Source organism: Coenobita brevimanus, chromosome 102, assembly GCF_032717465.1.
Source record: "Coenobita brevimanus isolate Jiangsu-jjx chromosome 102, ASM3271746v2, whole genome shotgun sequence".
NCBI classification, from domain to species: Eukaryota; Metazoa; Arthropoda; class Malacostraca; order Decapoda; family Coenobitidae; genus Coenobita; species Coenobita brevimanus.
In genome coordinates, this window is record NC_137055.1 from 31,278,602 (window position 1) to 31,293,386 (window position 14,785).

The following is a 14,785-nucleotide window of genomic DNA, read 5'->3' on the forward strand; positions in this document are numbered from 1 at the left end:
CCCTGTATGAATGTTCATGTGATATCATTATCCAAATTTACCATGGTGAAATCACTCCGAAAGGTGATAAATCGTTTAAAAGAAAACTGTTCCGGTACTCAATATCAGATATATATTAGTAGAAAAAAATAGCCGCAAAGAGATATATAGTTTTGTAGAAGTTACTTGGTTCCTCAAATATGCAGGTCTATTGTTCGGAAAAAAAAAAAAAAAAAAATACTTGTGTCTGTCGTGTTGAAATTAAATTGATTTTTTTTTCATTTTTTTTTTTTTTTAACAGGCGTTACTTCAAGAATAAAATCGAGTGACAATTGTGAACTACTTAATGCTGATAGCATCCGGTTTGGAGGTAGTTCCAAACTGTTCTACTGGAGTGCTGGTTGATTGAACTTATTTTTGGGTGAAATTGCTAAACATACACATCCACATATATACTCAAAACTGATTGGGAAGCACAACTAATTTCAGAAACTAAGACGACATTTCTAAATTTGAAAAAAATCACATTTAGGAAACATAAGAAATCGATTGACACGCAATGATTGTTGGCATCTTAGGTGTTTACGAACAATAAGTTTCAATTGATGTGGGTACCTACGAGACAAGCTAGAAATTTCAAATGAGGAAGGTTTTCATTTTTGTCTATTGTAGAAGCACTTTAAAATTACATCGAGAGTTCTGATTGATTATAAAAAAAAATAAATTTTGCACACTATAAGCCCCATTTCCTTAGATAAATTCTTTCAAAACTGAGATAAATCGTGAGATGGAATATTCACTAGGTTTTGACTATAAAAAAAAATTGTGAAAGTATAAACTGTCGCTGTACCGAGATATATAATTAATTACCATTTATATCTCTATTACACATCGAAGACACCAACAAAAAAAAAAAAAATATATGCAGTTTGAAGGAACACTGAATGAACTATATTAATACCGTCTGGAGATTTAGATTTTTGTTAAGAAGAGGGTAATTTGTGACATATCTATATTTGTTGAGAAGTACAGAAAAAGAAATGGTGTTTTTATTGCGGTCAATTTGCCTATTTATATATTTTCCATTAACCGTGACTTTAAGGATAAAAAGAGAGGATATTGTCAATTAGTTAAGGCTGAGGGCATCCGCTTTACGGGTAGTTCAAAACTATTTTACTGGAGTGATATCTGTATAAGTATATTTTTGGGCAACATCTCCAAATATTAGACTTCCACAGATGTAATCAAAATTGATGTGGAAACACACCCAATTACCTCCAAAACTATGACGACATTTCTGACTGAAAAATTACCATTTAGGAAACATATAAGAAATCAATTGACACGTAGAGTTGTGGAAGTCACCGAAACAATCGAGAAATTCCCAGCGAGGTTTTCATTTTAATCAGCTGTCCGTCATAGAAATGAATGGAGAGACTCTGAGAATGAATAAATGATGACGCAGCCCTGAGGGGATATTCTCCCACTTTTGTCTGATCAGCTGATCAGGCCAGGTGCGGGTAAGGGGGATGGGTTTATTATGATGTGGCAGGGGTACACCAGCTCTGCTGTCGGGCCCTACTGCAGATGTCACTGATTGTACTGCGCAGTTGACCCTCGTGCCCTGTGCTGCCGTACGGATCTGTCCCTTCTCTTTGGGGCTAAGATGCCAATGAATGTTTGAGTGGATGAGTAAATTGGGAGTGTGTCGTCCTGTCTCGGCTACCTCCCTTTCTTTAGGGGAAGCAGCCTAGGTATATAGATAGGTGTCGTAACATTTTAAAGATATATCTAGCCTCGTGATTGAATGTAAAAGAAAAAGAATATTTGCAAGTTGTGAAGGTCCGTGTTCCAACATAAACCACATTTCCTTAGGTAAAATCTCAGATTGTGATAACTCGTGAGAAGGAATATTGATGAGCTTTTGACATAAAAATTAATACCAGAAGGTATAAACACTCGCAATACCGAGATATTTAATCAGTTACCATTTGTGACATTATGCCATATCTTCGCGGACATAGCTTCAAGAAATACAGGTTGAAAGAAACATTGAATTAACTATTTTAAAGTAGTTTGGAGTTTTAAGTTAGGAAAAAAGTCATTTGTGTCCTTTTCTTTATCTGAAAAGAAATCATACAGGTTTTGTTATTTTAAAAGCATCTTAAGGAGTATTTCAAACCTTAAACATTAAATACCCAACTTCCACAGACGTATCCTAAATTACCTGCAAAACATCAATTGTACCTAACATTCAGGAAACATTTCTGCGGATCAAAAATTTTGGTTAAAAAAAAAAAAAATAGACAAGGCTAAATAAGGTATCAGCATGAAATAGATTCACAGGTAAAGAAGGGTTTAAACGCAAAGAGTTTCGTTTGATTAGACGTGAACAACTTGGAAATTTAGATATACCGGATGTTATTTTTATCTGTACAACCGAGGCTGTAAAATAGCATCGTGAGACTCCTGATCAAATTTAAAAAGTGAAACATTTTCCCAGTATGACAGTTCTTCTGGTATCATTACCCCAATTTAACAAGGCAAAATCACTCCAAGAAGCAATAAATCGTTTCAAAGAGAATTCTTTAAAACTGATAATGAGATATATGTTAGAAGGAAAAGTTAAATAAATAGCCGTACTGAGATTTACAATTTATAAACATTTCCTGGTTCCTCATATTGAGTTTTAATGTTCAAGATAAGTCTAAGAACAATCAAGGTATGCACCCTGAGTGAACTAATGTGTATGTCGTGTAGATATTTACTGCAATTATAATTTTCGATGATTAAATTGGATTTTCCATTTTTTTCTTCATCTTAGAAGTTAATTCAAGTATAGAAACTAGTGCCATTTGTGAACTAGTCAGCTTTGGAGGCAGTTCAAAATTATTTTACTGGAGTGATGTCCCAATAAACTTATTTTTGCTGAAACCTGTAATTATGCAACTTCCACAAATGTACTCAAACATGACTAGGAAACTGAAGTATTCACAAATCTCCAAAGAGATTTCTGAGGGAAAAAAAAATCATATTAATTAAAAAAGAAAGTCGCCTAGCACGAAAAGAGAGCTGTGGGGGTCACCGAAACACGATACACGAATGAGAAAAGTATTCTTTTATATCTGCGGTATAAGCACTGTTGTTATATCGCGCCACGAGACTGAATGTAAAGGAAAATGTTCTTCAAATTAAGACGATCCTCGTTACAACAAGAGCCACATTCCCTTAGGTAAAATATTTTAGAATGGTGATAACTAATGAAAAGGAATAGTGATGAAGTTTTGACTAGTAAAAATATTATTACGAGAAATAAACACTGGCAATACCGAGATATATAATCAATTACCATTTATTTTATTACCCACTCGGGCAAGTAGATGCTTTTAATCTATCCCAAGCACTTACGGCAAATCAGAATGAAGAGAGAAACTGGCATTTTATACAGGAAAAATCATCTACTTGCCCGAGTGCAAGGGGGTTAACTCACCCTCTTCAGGCCCACAGTGGAGGCGGAGGGACGTTGGTTACAAGATTGTGACAACGTGAGTTAACTTTTACCTGGTCGTGGTGTAATGGCTCTCACCTGAGAGTCCCTTGTTCGATTCACGGCGTATTGGTAATTTCTCAGGCGACTTGTTAACAACTTGGAAACTGAGGGATATAACGGATATTTAACTAATCTGTACAACTATGGACTCTTGATTAAATTCAAAAAGTGGAATATTATCCCATTATGACACTTGTTGTCTTTATCCCATTTTAACCATGTAAAATCACTCCGAAAGGCAATAAATCGTGTCAAGGAAAATTGTTTTTGTATTGATTATCATATATTAGAAGGAAAAGTTAAATACATAGCCGTACTGACACATACAATTTATAAACATTTCCTGATTCCTCATATTCTCAGTTCTAATGTTCAAGATGTCTAAAAACAACCTAAGGTATGCACCCTGACTGCCCTGTTGTATTGATATATACCGCATTTATAATATTCGATGATTAAATTGGCTTTTTTTTTTTCTTACTCATCTCAGAAGTAACTTCAAGGATAAAACCTAATGCCAATTTTGAACTTGTCAAGGCTGATAGCATCAGCTTTGTAGGCAGTTCAAAACTATTTTACTCAGGTGATGACTGTATAAACTTATTTTTGGCAGAAATCACTATTTATTCTACTTCCACAAATGTGCTCAAATTCGATTAGAAAACACCGATTTATTCCCAATTCTCGGAAGATATTTTTGAGGGTAAAAAAATCATATTTAAAGTGACAAAAAGAGGATCGACTCACACGAAAAGTGAGCTGTGGGGGTCACCGAAGCAGGCGAGAAATTTTGAATGAAAAAAGGATTTCATTTTTACCTGCAGGAGAGCACTGTAAAGTTTCCTCGTGCATCCAGACAATATAAGAAAATTAATATCTGCAAATTATGAAGGTTCGTTAAAATATAATCCACATTCTCTTACGTAAAATATTTTAGAACTGTCATAACTCATGAAAAGGAATGGTGATGAGGTTTTGACAAACGAAAATTATTGAGAAATAAAAAACTCCGGCAATACTGAGATATATAATTAATTACCATTTATAATTTTATTATTCATGTCCGTAGACATAACTAAAAAATAATGCAGGTTGAAGTAACACTTAATGAACAGTATTAATGTTGTCTTTAGATTGTTTAGATTTTTACGTTACGAAGGGGGTCATTTTTGACATTTTCATTTGAGGTGATAACCAGGATATAAAAGAAATGGAGTATGTTTGCTACTCTCAAAACATTTTCTTTAGGCGTAATTAATAATCTTTATTCTTGAGTGATGATAAAAACCACATAACTGAAGGCGAAAACAATGTATGCAACATTCACAAACGTACCATAAATTATCTGGGTTACACTCCCAATCATGTCAAAAATTTAGGTAACATCACTAAGGATCAAAATAATTCGTCTCGAAAAAAAAAAAAAAATCATTAAAATAAATCAGGTAACAAGGAGAATGAAATAGATGCACATTTAAATAAGGCTGGAAATTGAGGGGGGTTTCGTATGATTATAGAACTGTAAGACACACGGAAATTTAGATAAAAATGATATTTTTATATGTATAACTATGCCTTTAAGGTGGCATCTTGAGCCTTCTGATCCGATTTAAAAATGGAATATTTTCCCTGTATGAATGTGCATGTGATATCATTATCCAAATTTACCATGGTGAAATCACTCCGAAAGGCGATAAAACGTTTAAAAATTGTTTAGTTATTGAATGCCAGATATTAGTAGAAAAAATAGCCGTACAAAGATATATAGTTTATTCACATTACGTGGTTCCTCAAATATACAGGTTTATTGTTCATGACAGTTAAAAAAAAAAAAAAAAAAACTACTCGTGTCCGTCGTGTTGAAATTAAATGGATTTTTTTTTTCTTCATTTTTTAGTTTCTCTTAGACGTTACTTCAAGAATACAAAGGAGTTGCTATTGTGGACCAGTTACTCCTGATAGTATTTGCTTTGGGGTAGTTCCAAACTATGCTACTGGAGTGCTGGCTCATGAACTTGTTTTTAGGTGAAATCGCTAAATATTCACTTCTACAAATGTACTCAAAACTGATTGGGAAGCACACATAATTATTTCAAAACTAAGACATTTTTTACTTTGAAAAAATCACATTTAGTAAACACAAGAAATCAATTGACACGCAAAGATAGCTGGCATCTGAGCTGTTTACGAACAGTAAGTTTCAATTGATGTGGGTGCCTCCGAAACAAGCTAGAAATTTCAAATGAGGAAGGTTTTCATTTATATCCATACTAGAACTTTAAAATTACGTCGAGAGTTCTGATTGATTATAAAAGAAAAAGAAATTTAGCACGAGCCCAATTTCCTTAGGTAAATTCTCTCAGAACTGTGATAGCTCGTAAGATGGAATTTTGAGTAGGTTTTGACTCCCAAATATATATTTATATATATATATATATATATATATATATATATATATATATATATATATATATATATATATATATATGTATACGGTAGATAGATAGATAGATATAGATATAGATATAGATATAGATATAGATACAACAAATGCAGGTTGAAGGAGCATGAATTAACTGTTTTAAAGTCGTTTAGATTTTATCGTTAGGAAATGAGTAATTTTTGTCCATTATTTTCATCTGAAGTGATAACTTCAGGATAAGAATATCGTATAAATTGTTTCTCTAAAAGTATCCTCTTAAGGAATATTTCGAAACTATTATACTTTAGTGTTGCTAAAAACCGCGTAATTCGGGGCGAAAACACTCTCTCTCTCTCTCTCTCTCTCTCTCTCTCTCTCTCTCTCTCTCTCTCTCTCTCTCTCTCTATATATATATATATATATATATATATATATATATATATATATATATATATTTGAGATACAACGGTAATTTTTTTTATCTGTACTAGGTCGTTAAAGTACCATCGTGAGACTCTTGATCAAATTCAAAAAGTGGAATATTTTCACAGTATGACTCTTCTGGGGGAATCTATGTTTGGAAGTGTGAATGGAAGATTGTCAGGTGTTGATAGAGGAAGGGCAAGAGAAGGTGTGGCTTTGTTAGTGAGTCCGGAAGTACAGAAATGTGTGATTGAATGGAAGGAGGTGTCATCGAGACTGATGTGGGTGAAAGCGAAATTTGAACGTGAGTTGTGGGTGTTTGTGAGTGCATATGGGCCTGGTAGTGAAAGGGATGAAGAAGAGAGGGAGTCTTTCTGGAATGATGTTGATGAGCGTCTGCGGAGTTTTGGAGCGAATGTGAATGTGGTAATGATGGGAGATCTGAATGCTAGAGTGGGAAATGTAGCAGTTGAAGGTGTAGTTGGTATGCATGGTGTGCCTGGAAGAAATGAAAATGGGGAACGAATGATAGCGATGTGTGTTGAGCGAGAGATGGTGATTGGGAATACGCTGTTTAAGAAAGATATTTATAAGTATACATGGGTGAGACAGGAGGGTGGAAGGGTTGTTGATAGAGCTTTGATGGACTATGTGGTTGTGTCTAGGAATGTAATAGGAAGATTGTTGGACGTGAGAGTTCTGAGAGGGGAGGGTGGAGGTATGTCTGACCACTACTTGGTGGAGGGAAAGTTAAGAGTAGGTAAGAAATGGGTGAGAGCTAGGAGGGTTAGGTGTGGCAGGGAGGTTTTGAAAGTGAGTTGGATAAAAGAGAGAAAAAGATAATCAGGAGAAATTGAAAGATGAGTGGAATGCAGTGAAAGATCGGGAAAATGGCAGCGTGGAGGCGGAATGGCAGTTGTTTAAGAGTGCTGTGGCGGGGCATGCAGAAGAGGTGTGTGGTGTGAGATGTGTGGGTGGTGGTGTAAGAAAAGGAAGTGAATGGTGGTGCGAGGAAGTAAGTATGGCTGTGGCTGAGAAGAGACGTGCATATGAAGTGTGGCTGCAGAGGAAGGATGAGATGTCATATGAGAGGTATAAGGAAAAGAGGAATAGAGCGAGAAGGGCTGTGCGTGATGCTAAAGTGGCAGCAGATGAGAGGTGGGGTAGGCGGCTGACAGAGAATTTTCAACAGAATAAGAAAATGTTTTGGAAGGAGGTGAAAAGGGTGCGAAAGGGAGAGTCTGGGAAGGAAGAACGAGTAAAAGCAGAGGATGGAAGGATGTTAATTGAGATGGATGCAGTAAGGAAGAGATGGGGAGAGTATTTTGAAAGACTGTTAAATGTAGAGGAGGAAAGGGTGACTGAGATTGTGGCGAATGGAAGGGTGCAAGGAGTAAATGTGTTGGGAGAGTTGAATGATTCTTTGATCACGAAGGAGGAAGTGGAGAAGGCAGTAAAGGAGATGAAAACAGGGAAAGCTGCAGGTATGGATGGGTGTGCTGTGGAATGCCTGAAGGGTGGTGGAGTGACTATTGTTGACTGGTTAGTAAGATTGTTGAATGTGTGCTTTGAGAAAGGTATGGTGCCAATTGACTGGGCAAGTGCTTGTGTGGTCCCACTGTATAAAGGCAAGGGTGATAAGTATGAATGTACTAGCTTTAGGGGCATAAGTCTATTGAGTGTTGTAGGTAAGGTGTATGGTAGAGTGTTAATTATGGGAGTTAGAGAGGGTACAGAGGGAGTGATTGGTGATGAGCAGTGTGGCTTTAGGAGAGGGAGGGGATGCGTTGATCAGGTGTTTGCTGTGAGACAAGTGTGAAAAGTATTTAGCGAAAGGCAAGGATGTGTTTTGGGCATTTATGGATTTAGAGAAAGCGTATGATAGAATTGATAGGGAGGCTTTGTGGACTGTTTTAAGATTGTATGGACTTGATGGTAGGTTACTAAAAGGGGTGAAAAGTTTTTATGTAAATAGTAGAGCGTGTGTAAGAGTGGGAAATGCTGTGAGTGATTGGTTTCCCGTGAGAGTGGGGCTGCGACAGGGTTGTGTGCTGTCGCCTTGGTTGTTTAATATTTACATGGATGGTGTTGTAAGGGAGGTGAATGCAAGAGTTTTAGGTGGAGGTCTGAGTCTAGTGAATGTTGATGGTGGAGAGTGGAATCTGAAGCAGCTGCTGTTTGCAGATGATACTGCACTGGTGGCTGATTCAGAGGAGAAATTGAGACAGTTGGTAGAGGAGTTTGGAAGGGTGTGTCAAAGGAGGAAATTGAAAGTAAATGAGAATAAGAGTAAAGTGATGAAGTGTACGAGGTTGATAGATGGTAGGGGGATGAATATAGTTTTGAATGGTGAGTTGCTTGAGGAGGTAGATTGTTTTAAATATTTAGGGTCACATGTTGCTGTGGATGGAAGAATAGATGCAGAAGTGAAGTTTAGAATAAATGAAGTAGGTAAGGTGCTGGGAGGAATGAAAAAAGTGTTTAAATGTCGTTCAGCTTAGAATGGATGTAAAGAGAAGGCTGTATGAGAGTGTTGTGGTACCGATTGCGTTATATGGGGCTGAAACATGGAATATGGGTGTAGCAGAGAGGAAAAGTTTGAATGTAATGGAGATGAGGTGTCTGAGGAGTATGTGTGGAGTGACGCGTATGGATCGGATGCGAAATGATGAAGTGCGAAGGAGAACTGGAGTTGTTAAGGAGATGGCTGGTAGAGTTGAGCAGAGGGTGTTGCGATGGTTTGGGCATATGGAGAGAATGGATAATGAGCGACTGGTGAAAAAGATAACTAGATCTGATGTGAGAAGTGTAAGGCTGAGAGGAAGACCACGAATAGGATGGATGGACAGTGTGAAGAGAGCGCTGGATGTGAGAGGGATGTCTGTTGAGCAAGGAAGAGTGGCTGTGCGTGATAGAAATAAATGGAGAGAAATTGTGAATAAGTGATGACGCAGCCCTGAGGGGATACTCTCCCACATTTTGGTCTGATCAGCTAGTCAGGTCAGGTGCGGGTAAGGGGATGGGTCTGTTATGATGTGGCAGGGGTAAACCAGTTCTGCTGTCGGGCCCTGCTGCGGATGTCACTGATTGCATTGCGCAGTTGACCCTTGTGCAGTGTGGTGCGGTGAGGATCTGTCCGTTCTCCCCTTTGGGGCTAAGATGCGAATGAATGTGTTTGAATGGATGAGTAAATTGGGAGTGTCTCGTCCTGTCTCGGCTACCTCCCTTTCCTTGGGGGAAGCAGCCTAGGTATATAGATAGATAGATGACTCTTCTGATATCATTATGCCATTTTAACAAGGTAAAATCACTCCGAAAAGCAATAAATCGTTCAAAAGAGAAAGGTGCACGTTATGAAAACCAGATATAAATTAGAACGAAAAGTTAACTAAGTAGCCGTACTGAGATAATTAAAAAATAATTCTGGTTCCTCATATTCGCACTTTCAGTGTTCAAGATAATTCTAAGAATAATCAAGGTATGCACCGTGACTGAACTGTTGTGTGTCGTGGAGATATTTACTGCATTTATAAATTTCGATGATTATTTTTTTTTCCTTCAACTTAGAAGTGAATTCAAGGATAAAAACGTGCCAATTGTGACCTAGTCATGGCTGATAGCATTAGCTTTGGAGACAGTTCAAAATTATTTTATCGGGGTGATCTATAAACTTATTTTTGGCTGAAATCTCTAATTATACAATTTCAACAAATGTACTCATATTTGATTAGGAAACAATTATTCCCAGAACTCGGACGACATTTCTGAGGGTAATAAAATAGTATTTAGGAAACACAAAAGAAAGTCGACTCACACGAAAAGACAGGAGTGGGGGTCACCGAAACAAGCGAAAAATATCGGATGAAAGTTTTCATTTATACCTGGATTAGAAGCACTGTAGTTACATCTCGTCTCCAGACTGAATTTGAAGGAGAATGAAATTCTGCAAATGAAGAAGGTTGTCTTTACAACATAAGCCACATTCCCTTAGGTAAAATATTTTTGAACGGTGATCTCATGAAAAGGAATAGTGATGACATTTTGAGATGTTGGAAACATTACGAGAAATAATAAACACTGACAATTCCGAGATATTTGATTAATTACCATTTATAACTTTATTACTCATGTCCGTAGATAGAGCTACAAAAAAGTGCAGCTTCAAGTAACACTGAATGAACTTTATTAATGTCTTTCGATTATTTGGATTTTTACGTTAGGAAGAGGGTCATTTTTGACATTTTCATTTGAAGTGATAAGTTCAGGATATGAAAATGGAACATGTTTTGCTACGGTAAAAATATTTTCTCGAAGTTATTCAAAACTGTTATATTTAAGTAATCCTAAAAACCGCAGAATACAGGGCGAAAACACTAAACAAGCAACTTTAACAAATGAACTCTAAACTAGCTGGGAAACAGTCCCAATTATCTAAAAGTCAGAGGCCATATCTCAGGGTGAAATAATTCCGCTTCGGAAAAAAAAGGTCACGAGACTAAATTCGGTAACACGTAGGATGAAATCAAATCATAGGTAAGGAAGGGTCTCCATCGGATTGATATTTGAAGGGCGTTGTAGTTGGCATGGATCTTACTAAGATTTCCGAGGCGCTTGCCTTCTGCCGATGTCTTTTTTTTTTTTTTTTTTTTTTTCGCGGGCAGACATTATGAGGCGTTCTCTCCCGAGTCGTTCTCGCGGTCTTCACACAGTGCTTGGCATGTGGGAGGTAGGAATAAGGGCGAGTCAGAGGCCTGATTCACACGGGCACACCCCAAGACCAGCCCGAGCGATGCAGTGTGCATTGCACCTAGGGGCAGAGTTTCTCTGCTTTGCCGGCGTACCGACCCCGCGATCCCTCCGCTCCACATGGTTTCGTTTGATTGGAAACGTGTAAACAACTTGAAAATTTAGAGAAAAACCGGATATTTTCTCCTGTTGAAATGTTGAAAATGGAATATTTTCACAGTATGGCAGTACGTATGATCATTATCCATATTTACCAGCGTAAAATCACTCCGAAACGCAGTAAATCGTTTAAAAAAAAATTTATGAATTATCAGATATATATATATTTATGATAAAATAATTACTCTGATTACAATTTTAAAAACATTATATGCAGGAATATTGTTCATGATGGGTCTAAAAAAATTCATGTTTCAGGGGCGTTGTCCAGAACCGTTGTGTCCAGAACTGTTGTATTGAGATTAACTGGATTTTATATTTTCGATGAGCCAGTTGGCTTTTTTTTTTTTTTTTTTAAATTCCTTAACCGTGACTTCAAGGAAAAAAAGGAGTTGCCATTGTGAACTAGTTAAAACTGAGCGCATATGCTTTGCGGGTAGTTCAAAACTGTTTTACTGGAGCGATATCTGTGTTAACCTATTTTTGGGCAAAATCTCTAAATGTGCAATTTTCACGTATCAACTCAAAATTGATTTAGAAACAGCCAATTACTTTCAAAACTCAGATGACATTTCTGACTGAAAAAATCACATTTAGAAAACATATAATAAGAAATCGTTTGACACGTAAAGACAGGTGTGGGGATCACCGAAGCAAGCGAGAAATTTTCAATGAGAAAGGTTTTCTTTTTCATCTGCAGGAGATGCACTTTAAAATTACATCGAGCCTCCTGACTGAATGTAAAAGAAATGGAACATTTGCACGTTATGAACAGTTCGTGTTCCAACATAAGCCTCGTTTTCTTAGATAAAATCACAGAACTGTGATAACTCGTGGGAAGGAATATTGATAAGCTTTTGACTCTGAATTAAAGTTAATATGAGAAAGTGAAACATTCTCACAATACCCTTATTCATCTTCGTAGACATAACTACAAAAAATGAAGGTTCGAGGAACACTAAACCGTATTAATGTCGTCTGAGGATTGTTTGGATTTCTACGTTTGGAAAACTGTTATTTGGGTCCTTTTGTTTTCATCTGGTGTAAAGAATTTCACAAGTTTTGTTACTGTAAAAGCATCCATTTCATAATTCAAAACTATTATAATTGATTGATACTAAAAACCGCATAATTAATGGCGAGAACACTAAATATGAAACTTCCACAACTATACACTAAAGAGTTGGGAAACACCCTTAATTGTATCTAAAATTCAGGAAACATTACTGAAGCTCAAAAAATGTCGGCTATGAAAAAAAAAAAAATTATCAAGGTTAAATAAGGTAACATGTAGGATGAAATAGATTCACAGGTAAAGAAGACAGGCCTTTAAGGGGTTTAAGCCCAAAGAGTTTGTTTTGATTAAAGACGTGTAAACTACTTGGAAATTTATCGATAGAACGAATATTATTTTTATCTGCTAGCTTGGGCTTCGAAGTGGCATCTTAAACCTGATCATATTTAGAATATGGAATATTTTCCAAGCATGATGGTTCCTGTGATATTATCTTCAAAAAAAATAATTGTTTAGGTATTATCAGGTATATATTAGTAGGAAAAAGTAAATAGCCGAAATGAGAGACACAATTTAAAAACATTACTTAGTTCCTCGTATATGCAGGATTATTGCTCATCGGGTCTAAAGGAAAATCACGTTGCAGGGGCTTTGACCTGGACTATTGTGTCTGTCATGTTAAGAATAACTGGATATTTCACTTTTCAATGAGTCTATTGGCTTTTTTTTTTTTTTTAGTTTGTCACTTTACCAAAAAGGAGTGCCAATTATGAACTAGTTACGGCTAAAATCCTCTTTGGGATTAGTTCAAAACTATCTTACTGGAATGATATCTGTATAACTTATTTTTGGGCAATATCGCTAAATATGCAACTTCCACAAATGTACTCAAAGTTGACTTGCAAATGCACAATTCCAAAAAAGTAGAGATTTCTGACGAAAAAAATCACAGAAATCGATAGGAAGTAAAGAGAGGTGTGGGGGTCACAGAAACAGGAGATATATCCACTGAGAAAGATTTTCAATTTTATCTACAGTAGAAGCACTTTAAAATTACATCGAGAGTCCTGGTTGAATATAAAAGAAAAAAATATTTGCAAATCATGAAGGTTCGTGTTACAACATAAGCCACATTCCGTAGGTAAAATATTTTAGAGCTGTGATAACTCATGAAAAGGAATAGTAATGAGGTTTTGACAACAAAAAAATTATTACGAGAAATAATAAACATGCGCATTCCCGAGATATATAATTAATTACCACATAACTTTATTACTCATATCCGTTGACATAGGTACAAAAAAAAAAAAAAAATGCAGTTTGAAGTAAAACTGAATGAACTGTATTAATGTTGTCTGGAGATTGTTTGCACTTTTACGTTAGGAAGCGGGTCATTTGTGAGTCATATTTTCATTTGAAGTGGTAACCAGAATAAAAAAAATGATACATGTATTACTATGGTAAAAACTTTTTTTTTTTTTTTTTTTAGGAGCAATTATAATCTTTTATAGATGAGATAAAAACCGCATGATTGAGGGCGAAAAGATTAAATATGCAGCATCCACAAATGTACCCTAAATTAGCTGGGTAACACTCAAAATTTTTAAGAATTTAGGTAACATCACTGAGAATCAAAATATTTCGCCTCGAAAAAAAAAAAAAAACAATAAATCAGGTAACACGAAGGATGAAATAGATCCACATTTATATAAGGCTGGAAAGTGAGGTTTTTAAGCCAGGGATTTTCGTTTGATAATAGAAGTGTAAAACACATAGATATTTAGAGATTAAAATGATATTTTTATTTGTATAACTAGGGTTTTAAGGTGGCATCTTTAGCCTCCTGTTACGAATTAAACATGGAATATATTCCCAGTATTAATGTTCGTGTGATATCATTATCCAGATTTACCATGGTACTCTGAAGGCGAAAAAAAATTGTTTAGGTATTGATTATCAGATACATATTATAAGAAAAGAATAGAGGTACAAATATATACAATTTATAGACATTACTCGGTTCCTCAAATATTCCTGTTTATTGTTCATGATGGGTCTATAAAAAACTGTACTGTTGTGTCCGTCGTGTTGAAATTAATTCAATTTTTTTTTTCTTTTTTAGCTTCCCTTAGCCGTTACTTTGAGGATAAAAGAAGTGGCAATTGTGAACTAGTTACTACTGATAGCTTGCGCTTTGGGGGTAGTTCCAAACTATTCTACTGGAATACTGGCTGTATGAACCTATTTTTGGGTGAAATCGCTATTTTGCACGTCCACAAATGTGCTCAAAACTGATTTGGAAACACACCCAGTTATTTAAAAAATTCTGCCATTTCTGACTTTGGAAAAAATGACATTTAGTGAACACAAGCTGTCGATTGACACGCAAAGATAGCTGGCATCTGAGATGTTTACGAACAATAAGTTTCAATTGATGTGGGTGCCTCTGAAACAAGCTAGAAATTTCAAATGAGGAAGGTTTCCATTTTTT